We start from the raw sequence: 12,935 nt of genomic DNA on the forward strand, positions 1-12,935 counted from the left end.
ACAGACAGCTTATGACATTCACCCAGGACCATACAGAGGAAAGTAATACACCAAACTCTATCTCCAAACCTGTATTCTTATGTAACCTATAGTGGGAGGATATTACAAAGCATATGGACATTGAAGCCAGAGCCTTGATTCAGATCCATTCCCTATCATTTCCCATGTGCCAATCTTTCTACCCTAAGCAAGTTACTCAACATCTTTGTACAGGGATTATGAACGTGAGCTCTCAGCCCACCTACCTGAGCTGAAATTTCTGTTCCACCACTTCTAGCTATGAACCCTTGGATAATCCAGTAACCACCTGTGCCTTTGTTTCCTTATCTATGAAGCAAGGATAATAATAGTATCTATTCCCATAGACAATTAAATGTCCTGAGGCAAGTAAAGTGTTTTTTACAGTGCCTGGCCCACAAGAAACAGTTAACAAGTGTTAGCTAATCCTGTCATTATAATCATTATAATTGAGAATCAACTTCCTGATCTGTTAAACCGGGATAATTAATCATCTTCATCAGAGTGTGGTGGGAATAAATCAAGAAATGCAATCAAAATCTTTAAACAATGCACACTACTATTCTTTGGCTTTGCTAGATGCTTTGGAGAAGTATACATGTAAGAATGTACTGAACCTCAGAAGCAACTTTCACAGGCAACTTTCAGAGAGAAATTAGATGTGGACATTCATTGTTCTAGGGCCCAGTAGCTGAATCTGCTCTTCCTTTTCTGTCTGTGGGTCATTTAACAATTTACCTAGTCCATGGACTCTTCACACAGGACAAAAAACAAGGATAATTTATGAGATTTGGGAAGACATGAAGAGTGGTAGAATTAGCAGTGACATGGGTCAGGCAGCCCTGAGTTTAAATCCTGTTTCCTACACTTATCAATGGGCTAATCTTCGGCAGGTCACCTGTATCCTGTATCTGTAAAATGAGGGTAAAAGCACCAATCTCATGGGCTTGTGTCTCATCTTAAATACAACATATGTAAAGCATGAAGGAGAGTCATTTCCATCCTCCTCACTTGACAAAGCTCTCGTGGCCAAGGTCAAATCTATATTTTCCGTGAGTAGCTAGAGTCACAGGGCTGAACTTTTCCATTCAGCAAAGAGAAGAAAATACTCACTTGTGATTAAGTATACTTAAATTATATCTATTATTAATTTCATTTGAGTTCTGTACTTAGGTTAAACACTGATTTCACTAGGTAGGGTACAAATTTAAGTGTTCAGTGTAAATAAAGTTTAAGTACATTAGTACAGATTTAGTTTAAGTAAACTGATCCAATTTAAGTAGAGTAATGTGCAAGCTAAAATGCACTGATGAGCTCTGCTAGTAGACAGGAATAGCTAAAGATGTGGTGGTCAGAAAAGAGAAAGTGTTCACTTAATTTTTGAATTATTCCCTGATTTTTCTTCATGATCTTCCATCTCCACCTTCACACTCATCACCAGGCATCAACAGGCTCTCAAGCTCTTCCAAAAATTTTGAAGAAAAATATGTAATAAAGAACTCATGGTCCAGGCAAGTCCTGAATATCCTTGTTAATTTTCTGTCTCGTTGATCTGTCTAATATTGACAGTGGAGTGTTAACATCTCCCACTATTACTGTGTGGGAGTCTAAGTCTCTTTGTAGGTCTCTAAGAACTTGCTTTATGAATCTGGGTGCTCCTATATTGGGTGCATATATATTTAGGATAGTTAGCTCTTCTTGTTGCATTGATCCCTTTACCATTATGTAATGTCTTTTTTTCTTATCTTTGTTGGTTTAAAGTCTGTTTTATCAGAGACTAGGATTGCAACTTCTGCTTCTTTTGCTTTCCATTTGCTTGGTAAATATTCCTTTATCCCTTTATTTTGAGCTCACATGTGTCTTTGCATGTGAGATGAATCTCCTGAATACAACACACTGACGCACTGATCATTAGAGAAATGCAAATCAAAACCACAATGAGATACCATCTCACGCCAGTTAAAATGGTGATCATTAAAATGTCAGGAAACAACAGATGCTGGAGAGGATGTGGACAAATAGGAATGCTTTTACACTATTGGTGGGAATGTAAATTAGTTCAACCATTGTGGAAGACACTGTTGAGATTCCTCAAGGATCTAGAACTAGAAATACCATTTGACCCAGCAATCCCATTACTGGGTATATACCCAAAGGATTATAAATCATTCTACTATACAGACACATGCACACGTATGTTTATTGCAGCACTGTTCACAATAGCAAAGACATGGAACCAACCCAAATGCCCATCAATGATAGACTGGATAAAGAAAATGTGGCACATATACACCATGGAACACTATGCAGCCATAAAAAAGGATGAGTTCATGTCCTTTGCAGGGACATGAATGAAACTGGAAACCATCATTCTCAGCAAACTAACACAGGAACAGAAAACCAAACATTGCGTGTTTTCACTCATAAGTGAGAGTTGAACAATGAGAACACATGGACACAGGGAGGGGAATATCACACACTGGGGCCTGTCGGGGGGTGGGTGGTGGGTAGGGGAGGGATAGCACTAGGAGAAATACCTAATGTAGATGACGAGTTGATGGGTGCAGCAAACCACCATGGCACGTGTATACCTATGTAACAAACCTGAATGTTCTGCACGTGTATCCCAGAACTTAAAGTATAATAAAATAAATAAATAACCCCCCCCCCAAAAAAAAGAACTCATGAATGTCATTCATTCTAAGAACATTTAAGGAGTACCTGCTCTATTCCAGGCTGCTCTGTATTAGCTGCTCACGACATAGGCCCAGTCCCCGCAACGCACTCACAGTGATTGAATAAATGAGCAATTTTCCTTGGACTTAAAAAGTAAGAAAAGATTCCTAAGACATGGATCCTTCCCTCAAGGACTTGTTTTGAGTCTAACAGAGGAAGAAAGAGCTTCCTGGGTCTGTAATCCCAGCTACTCCAGAAGCTGAGGCAGAAGAATCACTTGAATCTGGGAGTCTGAAGTTGCAATGAGGCAAGATCACGCCACTGCACTTTAGCCTGGGCAACAGAACGAGACTCCATTTCAAAAAATAAAAATAAAATAAAAGTCTATTTTGTACACCACTTTAAAGAGGGCATAGGGTCTGGGCATAGTGGATCATGCCCGTAATCTCAGCACTTTGGGAGGCCGAGGAGGATGGATAGCTTGAGCCCAGGAGTTTGAGGCCAGCCTGGGTAACATGGCAAAACTCCATCTCTATTAAAAAAATACAAAAATTAGCTGGGTGTAATGGCACACAGCTGTAATCCCAGCTACTCGGGAGGCTGAGGCGGGAGGATCACCTAAGCTCATGAAGGTAGAAACTACAATGAGCCATGATTGTGTTACTGCACTCAAACCTGGGTGACAGAGTGAGACCCTGTCTCGGGGGGAAAAAAAGAGGGTATAGGAAGATGTAAAAGACACCAACACCTGGAATATCATGGAGAAGCTTCTTGCCTGGCCTTGGCAGCCCAGATATCCTACCCCATGTAACTGGACCATGTCAACTCAACAATTAGCACCTCCCTTTCCTTATCCATAACATGAGCACATAGAACAATATTCCAGACCCTTCTAGCTCTAATACTGTTGGTTCTATAAGTTCTCCAATAGAAGCTGGTCAGAGAGAGATGTCTTTCTTCGTGGCTTTTCCCCTTTCTCCTTAGATTCTCATATGCCCTGGTCTCTGGACAGCTGATCATACATATTATTTTGCCCTGCAACACAAAGTAATGAATTTTGTTTCCAAATTTTATATAACTAGGAATTCTTGTGTAGAGAAAAATGCATGTGTCAATGGAAAACCATACATTGCCTACATAGCTTACCCTCCAAATTATCTGATTCTAGCCTTTCCTTGTCTTCAAGCTCTTTTACAACTCTGTAATAAATTGTAGGTAACTTATAGCAATGTGAATTAAATCTTATCTATAAACATGCAAATTCAACCCTATCTTTAGAGGTTATCTTTGTCTATTCTTGCTGCTATAACAAAATACTATAAACCAGGGAGTTTATAAACAGCAGAACTTTATTTCTGACAGTTCTGGAGACTGGGAAGTCCAAGACCATGGCACTGCCAGGTTTAGAGTCTGATGAGGGATCATTTCCTGGTTCATAGATGACTGTGTCTTCACATGGTGGGAAGGGAAAATGATCTCCCATGTGCCTATTTTATAAAAGCACTAATCCCACTCATGAGGGCTTCATCCTCGTGACCTAAGTACCTCCTAAAGGCCACACCTCCTAATATCATTACCTTGGAGATTAGGATTTCAACACATAAATTTTGAGGTAATACAAACATTCAGACCACAGCCAGAGGTCTAATGAATTTCCCTCACCCATTTGTGAAAAAAAGTTTTACCTCCATTTGCACGTTCATTCCAGTATTGCTAATCTTCAGATGTTCCTGTTCTTCAGATTCTTTTCTATATTTAGGACAAGCTCTTAGGTAAATCTCTAGCCCTGTGATCCTCAGAGTTAGAGATTTTCTTATCTTATAAAAGTGGAAGCTCAGGTAAAGGTGGTAAAAGCAGGTCTTGGTGGTTTGTAAAAGCCCTTTCAGCTGTTGCAACTGATGCTTAACTCACCATGGGAGGTTCAGAAAGTGCTTTCTAACTAAAATTAAATGAACTCCAATACGTCTTCTTTTTTTATTTTGTAAAAGTAGGTGTATTTGTTTTCTAGGGCTGTCATTACAAAGCACCACTGACAGGGTGGCTTAAGCGACACAAATATATTTCTTCACAGTTCTAAAGTCTAGAAGTCTAAAATCAAGGCAACAGAGGGTTGGTTCCTTCTGAGGGCCATGAAGGAAGCACTGGTTCTACGCCTTTCTCTGAGGCCTGTGGGTGGCCATCTTCTCCCTGCGTCTTCACATGGCCTTCCCTCTATGTTTGACTCTTTGCTCAAAGTTTGACTTCTTAAAAGGACACCAGTCCTACTCTGTCAGGACCAGCCCTAATTACCTAATTTTAATTTAATTATTTTCTTAAAAACCCTATCTTTAAACACAGTCTTATTCTGAGGTACTAGGGGTTAGAACTTCAGCATATGAACTTTGGAAGACACAGTCCAGCCCAGTAGAACTAAACAAAAATGACTAGGTAACTTTTACATGGTCTTTGAGACTATACAAACCACAGAATCGGAAAATATAGATACACTTTACCAAATTATCTGAGAGGAGAGGCACACGGGCTGGCATGTTGTGATGATTCATGGTCCAACACTTCTTAAACTGTAACAAGGCCCTGACTGCGTTCTCCTATCCTACATAATGTGCCGGTTTTACTATGCCATAATGAGTTCCCTGAATGTAACAGAGCCCTGACAAGAATTGTCAGATTTAGCAAATCAAAATACAGGCCACCCAGTTACATTTGGATTTCAGATAAACAACATTTTTATAAAGATAAATATGCCTCCTGTAATATTTGAGACACGCTTATGCTAAAATGTTGTTTGCTGTTAATCTGAAATTCAAATGTAACTGGGTACTCTCTGCTTTATCTGTCAATCTTACTCCAATCCCTCATGGATATACACATGCTATGTTTAAAATTCTCACTTGTCACCTCTCTGCACTTTATAGAGATAAATCCCCATCACCCCTAGATGCTGAATGTTTGTATCCTTCTTAATTCATATGTTGAAGTGTTAACTCCCAGTGCAGCTGTGTTTGGAGGCAGGTTCCTCTAGGGAAGTAAGTAAGGTCAAATGAGTCCATAAGAGGAGGACCCTAGGCCGGGTGCAGGGGCTCACGCCTGTAATCCCAGCACTTTGGAAGGCCGAGGTGGGCAGATCACGAGGTCAGTAGATCGAGACCATCCTGGCTAACACAGTGAAACCCGGTCTCTACTAAAAATACAAAAAAATTAGCCAGGCGTGGTGGTGGGTGCCTGTAGTCCCAGCTACTCGGGAGGCTGAGGCAGGAGAATGTCATCAATCCGGGAGGCAGAGCTTGCAGTGAGCCGAGATGGAGGCACTGCACTCCAGCCTGGGTGACAGAGCAAGACTCGGTCTCAAAAAAAAAAAAAAAAAAAGAGGAGGACCCTAATACAGTAAGATTACTGTATTTATAAGAGACACTAGAGGGCGTGTTCTCTCTCCCTCCCCAGCACCATGGAACACATGCACAAAGAAAAGGTCACATGGGCACACAGTGAGGTGGCAGCTGCTTACAAGCCAAAAGAAGAGGCCTCAGGAAGTAATCTACCTTGCTGCCACCTTGATCTTGAACTTCCCAGCCTCTAAACTGGGAGAAATATATTTCTGTTGTGCAAGCCACTCTATGGTATTCTCTTATAGCCACTAGACCAGTCTAACACATCCCTTAAAGCAGCACACCAGGGACTAGTACACAGAGTACAATATATAGTCAGGTGTTCATTACTTATTGAATGAATGACAAGTCTAGTCATTTTGGATCCTGAGAAGTGAAACAGGTACCCATCTTCTGTTCTATGAATGAATATGTCTTAACCTGTCTCTGCTGGAACCTGTCTTAACACATCACCCTATATTGTCAATGCCTGCTCATTTGTCTGCCTGCTACCAGAGACCTTGGAAAGCAGGGACTGTATGTCATTTATTCATTGTCATGCATCTAACATTAAGCAAATTCCCTCCTATGCTGACTGTTTACAATTTCCAATGAAACACACTCAAGGAAAAAAAAACGACTTGTAATGAAAGGTGATATTAATCAAAGCTCTTGGGACTTGGAACTTTGATAGTTCTCCTTCAAGTTCCCCAATTCAAATCTTCTCTCACCACCCAGTTTGGAGACAATCCACATATCTGAGCACACATGTCCGGGCACTGCTGGGATGAGATCAAATGTTTCCTGTCAGAGCTGGGTCTCAACAGCCCTTGGAGGGCTCTCAGTGACCCCTAGAGCCGGTGTGAAAGTGGACCAGCAGCCAGATGGCTTCACATTTCCACATTCCTTCAGCTTGTTTTCTTACTGTGGCAGATACCCAAGAGCATCCCAAATCCTCAAGAGAGATGGGATTTCAAGAAAATCTGTTTCTTTTGCAAGAGATGTGAACTCTTGAGCCTGATGAAGACAAATATGATTTAAAACACTGACTACAGGTTTTCAAGCTATCAGCAACAATATAAGAAAAGTACCCACACAGAGAATGTTTTCTCCCCCCAACATTCAATTCCACCTGGGGGCAAATGTGCCACACATATCCACTGCCGAGGATTAAGACAGGTCAGGGATCACAGAGTTGTGGCCACATAAACAGATTATTCTGTTTCCTGAGACATCCTTTATGCTGCAGCTGCCTCCTTGGAGGAAGATCATGAATCACATTGTTCTTCTCTCTTCCATTTGATCCGACACCATGTAAACAAGCAATGTTGAATGAGAAAGGAAACATTTCAGGCAAATGTTGGAATTGCTTACCTTGTATAAGCAATCTGCTTACTCAGTAACAAGGTCTTATATTAGAAAGAGGCAGTTTTGGGCGTGAATATGTTTGGGCAAATGAATGAGAAACAATTATTTCACACCAATTATGTGACAAGTATTGTGGTTTACTCTTCCCACATGTGATCTCATTTCATCCAAACAGCCACCCTGAGGAGAAGTGATAATAAATGGTACTGCTTTTCACAAATTATAAATGAGAAAACATATATGAAACCATTTAGTAACGGGCAAAGTCAGCATTTAAACCCATGTCTCTCTAAATGGGTAATTTATTTAACAACTCAGTAAACACTTATTTGTAATTAAAAATGCAAATAATAACTATCGAATAAAAGAATGAATGAGTCATTTCATTTGATCTTATTTTATTTATTTTTAAACTAATGAAGCTGAGAAACAAAGACATTCAAGAATTTGCCTACTTTTACAAGTCTTGTAAGTTTGGAATTTTGACCTTTTCTCTCTCACAAGGCAATTGAAAATTTCAGAAAATATTATGATGATGGGATGTCAATAAGAAATTACAATGAGCCATTATTTGGGGTAAATTAACCTAAAACAAACGAACAAAATGTTTCTTGACAAATTTATAAATGATTGTCCTAAGAAGTCATAGACCACTTTGAGGTTATCAGGCAGTTCATTCACAAATAGGTATCAAGTTGAGACCAAAGAGCTGGAAAAGACACTGCCAAACAAATAGCCACCAAAATGAGTGAAACATTTGGCTCAGATTACATAGTGGCAATAAAGCTGAGAAAATTGTAATCAAATGGCCTACCTTAAAGATTTGTAAAATCTTTCTTCAATGTGCTTCATGTAAAAGTTCTCAAGGTGGGAAGATAGGTCAGATGCAAAGGTCCTGAGCTCCAGGGTAGGTCTGCATGTGTTTATATCTCAACTCTACCAAATACTAGGTGTGAACCTTAAGAAATTCCCTCATATCACTGGGCTCCAGAGAATGGGAATACTAATTATACCTACTTCATTTACTGTTATGAGGATTTAATGAGACAATCCATTCAAAGCATATAGAAAATGCCTGATGTATTTAAATAGAGAGCATGCAATGACTAAACGAAAACATACCTTATTAAAATTGTTTATTTTACATCATAATATAAAATGGTCTTATTTCATTTTAAGACAATAAAATTGTGGGTAGACATCTTCTGATGTTAAAATTGGGATTCTATCACCACATCTTTTTTGAAAATCTGTTTTCGCTATTAATGATCTAAGAGTTACTTTGTCTAGAACACCATCACTAAACAAAGCAATCAGGAAACTGAGAAATATCCAATCAAGTAGACATCAGTTGTGGTGTTCCAAATCCACACTATGATATTTATAGAGGGAGATGTGCTGAGACTACAAGCGATGAAGCAATGGTGTATTGTAGGGGAAAGCATTGAATTAAGAATCGCTGTTGAATTGGTCAATTCTTTGCTTAAGTCACATTGCCTGTCTGAGTCTTAGATTTCTTAGATATTTGAAACAGGGGCTTGGGCAAAATTATGTCTATGGTTCCTTCCATCTCTCAAATGGAAGTTATTACCATTTTAGTGTTGCCTTGGTAATACCATACAAGTATTAGTATCAATTATTATTATAAATAATTTGAGATCTTCTCCTTCCTGAATCACTGCTACAGTCATTAAACCCAATTACCTCATTATCTAAATTCACATGAATTATAACCCTAAAAGGGATGTATGTGTAAAAATGGCTTTAAAGAAACCAATGTGTCACCTCACGCATTTATAAAATAATCAAAAGTGCTGAGGCCATATGGTAAAATGTCCAAGGTTCGCTAACTCTTTTCCCCAGTCTCTCCTTTTGACTTCCATTTCTATCCCACATCTTGGGGTATTTATTTATCTTAAGTTTAGATGAGGCCCTGCAGTCCCTGAAGGAGACATGGAAAGATTCAGTTCTGAAGAGGGACTTGGGAGAAAACCATATTTCATGCCCATTGGCATTTGGGAGGCTGTCGAACTGTCTGTTGGGAAGTTTCTTGCAGAGTATAAACAGAGAGTCTGAGGGTGGCCAAGCATGTGACTTCCCATCTGATTTGGGTGCGTTGTAGAAGCTCTCAGCACCTCCAGCTCACCATCTGCAGGATAGATCATCAGAATGTAACAGACCATTTATTCTGATGACCTTGTTTTACTGATGTAGAAATTGAGGCCCTGAAAGTAAAGCAATGTTCCCAAGGTCACAGCATGAGTTAGAATTTCCAATCAGAGACCACATTCGCAGGCATCCCTTTCCCTCTTTTAAGTCAAGCATGAGTTGGTGACAAGAAAGAATTCTGATAATTGTGGGTAACAGTGCACAATTCAATTACTTTGTGGAGTTTTAGCCACACAATGAATTTAGTTTGCTGCAGTGGCAAGATTACGGGCATAGGTTTCAAGCAGACCTCAGCTGAGTCCTTATATTTTATTCAATAGCTGTGTGTTTCTTTAGCCTATGGGCTACCTTCTGTTTCCTTCTTTGTAAAACAAGGATAGTAATATCTGCTTCCTGGAATTTTTACTACATTAAAACGTAATTTGATAGTGTATCCTAAGGAGTGGAGCATAGTGCTAGACACATAGTGAGGACTCTAAAAACTCCTTGTCTCCTGCTACAACCTCTTTGAGGCTGTGATAATCACATTTAGAGTTCGATAGTTATGCATTTTTCAAAGAACACCCGGAGATAATTCACACAATTATGCCTTTTAGATATTTATTTTAGTCACACTGTAGAAAAATTGCCACTAAAACTGCTTTACCAAGGAATGAAAAGGGAATCCCGAAAATAATAGTAAGAGAACATGGGCACACAACCACAGATACACATCACATGTACATATTTACTGCAATCTTCCTCTCCCAACATCCACTCCAAAGAAAACCACTAAAAGAACAGGTAAATTATTTTTATTTTTAAAGGCATAAATCTCTAAGGACAAAGTGGAGTGAACAGAGCAACCATTTTGAAAGCTGGAAAGCAGATGCCTGATCTGTAGTAACTAACTTAGCAGGCACACAGAAACAGATCCTTTTGCTGGCAGTGAGGAAAGCAGAGAAACAAGTTGATTTACGCCGTCGAACCCATTAAAGGCTAAGAAATTTGTTGTATCATGTACTTCTGAGTATGGGAGAGAAGGTGGGGCAACATGCAAGAGATGCAGTTGAAACATTGTCAAAGGCAATCAGATCCCTGGATAGCTCCTCTTGTTCATATAGCATTCCCCTCACCTAGGTAGAAGGAGGGCTTATTCCTTAGGAAAGGTAGTTTTCAAACATTTTTCTTGATAATTCTCTTTAAAGTTCTCTTTCCTCTCAGAAACCTTCTTGGTTGTGAGCAACATCTTGGTTATCACTTCCTTTCTCAAGATCTTCATCTCTTGCTTTATTGAAGGTCCCTACTGTATGGATGACAGCCCCAGTTCTCTTTTTTATTGTCTTGGGTAGAAGAAGCTTCAATGCTGATTCTTACTTAGTCTTGTAAAACGCCATAATTCATTGTTTGTTGTTGTTGTTGTTGAATTTTCTAATGGCGGAGGAGGTATTTTATCTAACTAGATCTTCCTGTTAAACTAATCAGACCTCCCTGTTTGTTACCTTTTTAAACAGTCCTTAAATGTTAAGGGTTAAAACACTGTATTTCACCCTCCTCTACCCACCTCAGGCTTACTCTAGATTAAAATCAGGATAGAAAGCAGAGGTTTATTTGAAGTCTTATATTCTAACTAGTGACAAGCAGAGACTGATGACTTGCCACATAGATTACACATAAAGTCCCTTATCTTTTAAACATGTCTCTAATTGGTTATTGGTTTCTCATTTCATTCATGTCCAATGGGAGACAGACAAGTCAACAGGTAATTATCCTAAGGTATGATTTGAGAAGGTCTTTGAGAGGAAACATGAGATGCTGTGGGAGCATTCTGTGGGGACACTGAACTTGAACTTAGGGCTGAGGTTGGCTGGTGGAAGCTTCCACAAGGAAGTAGTTTCTCATCTGAAGGATGGGTAGGAGTTGGAAGGAGGGGAGAAGAGTATTTTAGGTAGGTGAGAGAGAGCACGGCATGTCTGAAGAACAAAAATGTATGTGGGTGGGTCAGCATGGAAGATGGCAGAGTGACCATAGGTTCATTAAAGCAGTAGGAATGACCAGGTTCCCTAGGGAGAATGTGTAGAAGAAGGAGAAAAGAAAGCCTTTGTTTGGCAGAAGAGATTATGTGGATCTTTCAATTTAGAGCATTTTTTATCTAAGAAATATGGTGGGATGATACTTGTTTCGTGCAGTCAGGTTGAGTAGCTTTTTTGTAGGTTCACCTGCAAACTTTCAGTCGACAGTTGAATGACAGGCGTAGTTAGATATGAGAATGGGAGTGTCATCATGAAAACATGGCAAACCAGTGAGAGCTTGCATACTGTTGAGATGTTGAGACCTGCTTGCCTTTTCTCCACGTGGAGCTTTCGGAGTGCTGGCAGCCAGATATGTCCTGGAGATTGAAAGAATCTTCTCTAGAGCATCGAGTTAGTCTAAGGGAAAACACCTGGCTTCAGGGATTCCCCAGTGTAAACCCCTAGCTAAGTCTCTCTATTTTGAAAAATCAAAAGGACAGACCCCTTTGACACACATGAAACTTCTCATCAAATATCAGAGCCCATCCTTAGAAACTGGTAATCACCCAAGGTCATTTGATATTGAAAAAGAATATCTAATGTAAAAGTCAGAAACTAAATAGTAGGAGGAGGTAGGAAAAGGAGGAGGGTGAGGAGAAAGACAAAACACACAAACCTAGAGGGGAGAGAATTTACAAAGTACTGTCATTAGTATCTTTCAGATGGTAAGAGGATACATTTAATCTACAAATAAGAACAGGAAGCTATGAAATAGGAACTCTCAAAGAGGATTAAAAAGAAATCCTAGAATTATGAGAAATACAAAAAAATCTAGAAATATGGAAGAAAAAGATAAAGAAAAGTCCAACAGAGGCTTTTGAAGATAAAATTCAGGAAACATTATATAAAAAGTTGAACATAATGACAGAAATGAAAAATGAATTAAAGACAAGAGAAAAAAACATTATGACACATCCAAGAGGTTCAACATCCAAATATTTTGAATTCCAGTCAGGGAGAGTAGAAAACTGAGTGATAAAGATTTCATAAAAAAAAAAATTCAACACAGTTTCCCCAAATCTGAAGTACATGAATTTCTGTTTCAAAGGGCTTAGCACGCTGCCTGGGAGCAAACCAACACCAAGACATGAAGAACTTTCAGAATACTGAAGAGAAAATAAGACATTTACATAAAAGATATATAATGAGAATCAAATATTATTGCACTTCTCACTGTCAACACATAAAGCTAGAAGGAAATGGGAAAATGCATTAAAAATTTCTAGGGAAACTGATGTGTCCCCTAAGCACAGACGATCTCTCAATTTCATATAAAAATACAATAAAG

The sequence above is a fragment of the Symphalangus syndactylus genome, chromosome 16 (genome assembly GCF_028878055.3).
Source record: "Symphalangus syndactylus isolate Jambi chromosome 16, NHGRI_mSymSyn1-v2.1_pri, whole genome shotgun sequence".
NCBI classification, from domain to species: Eukaryota; Metazoa; Chordata; class Mammalia; order Primates; family Hylobatidae; genus Symphalangus; species Symphalangus syndactylus.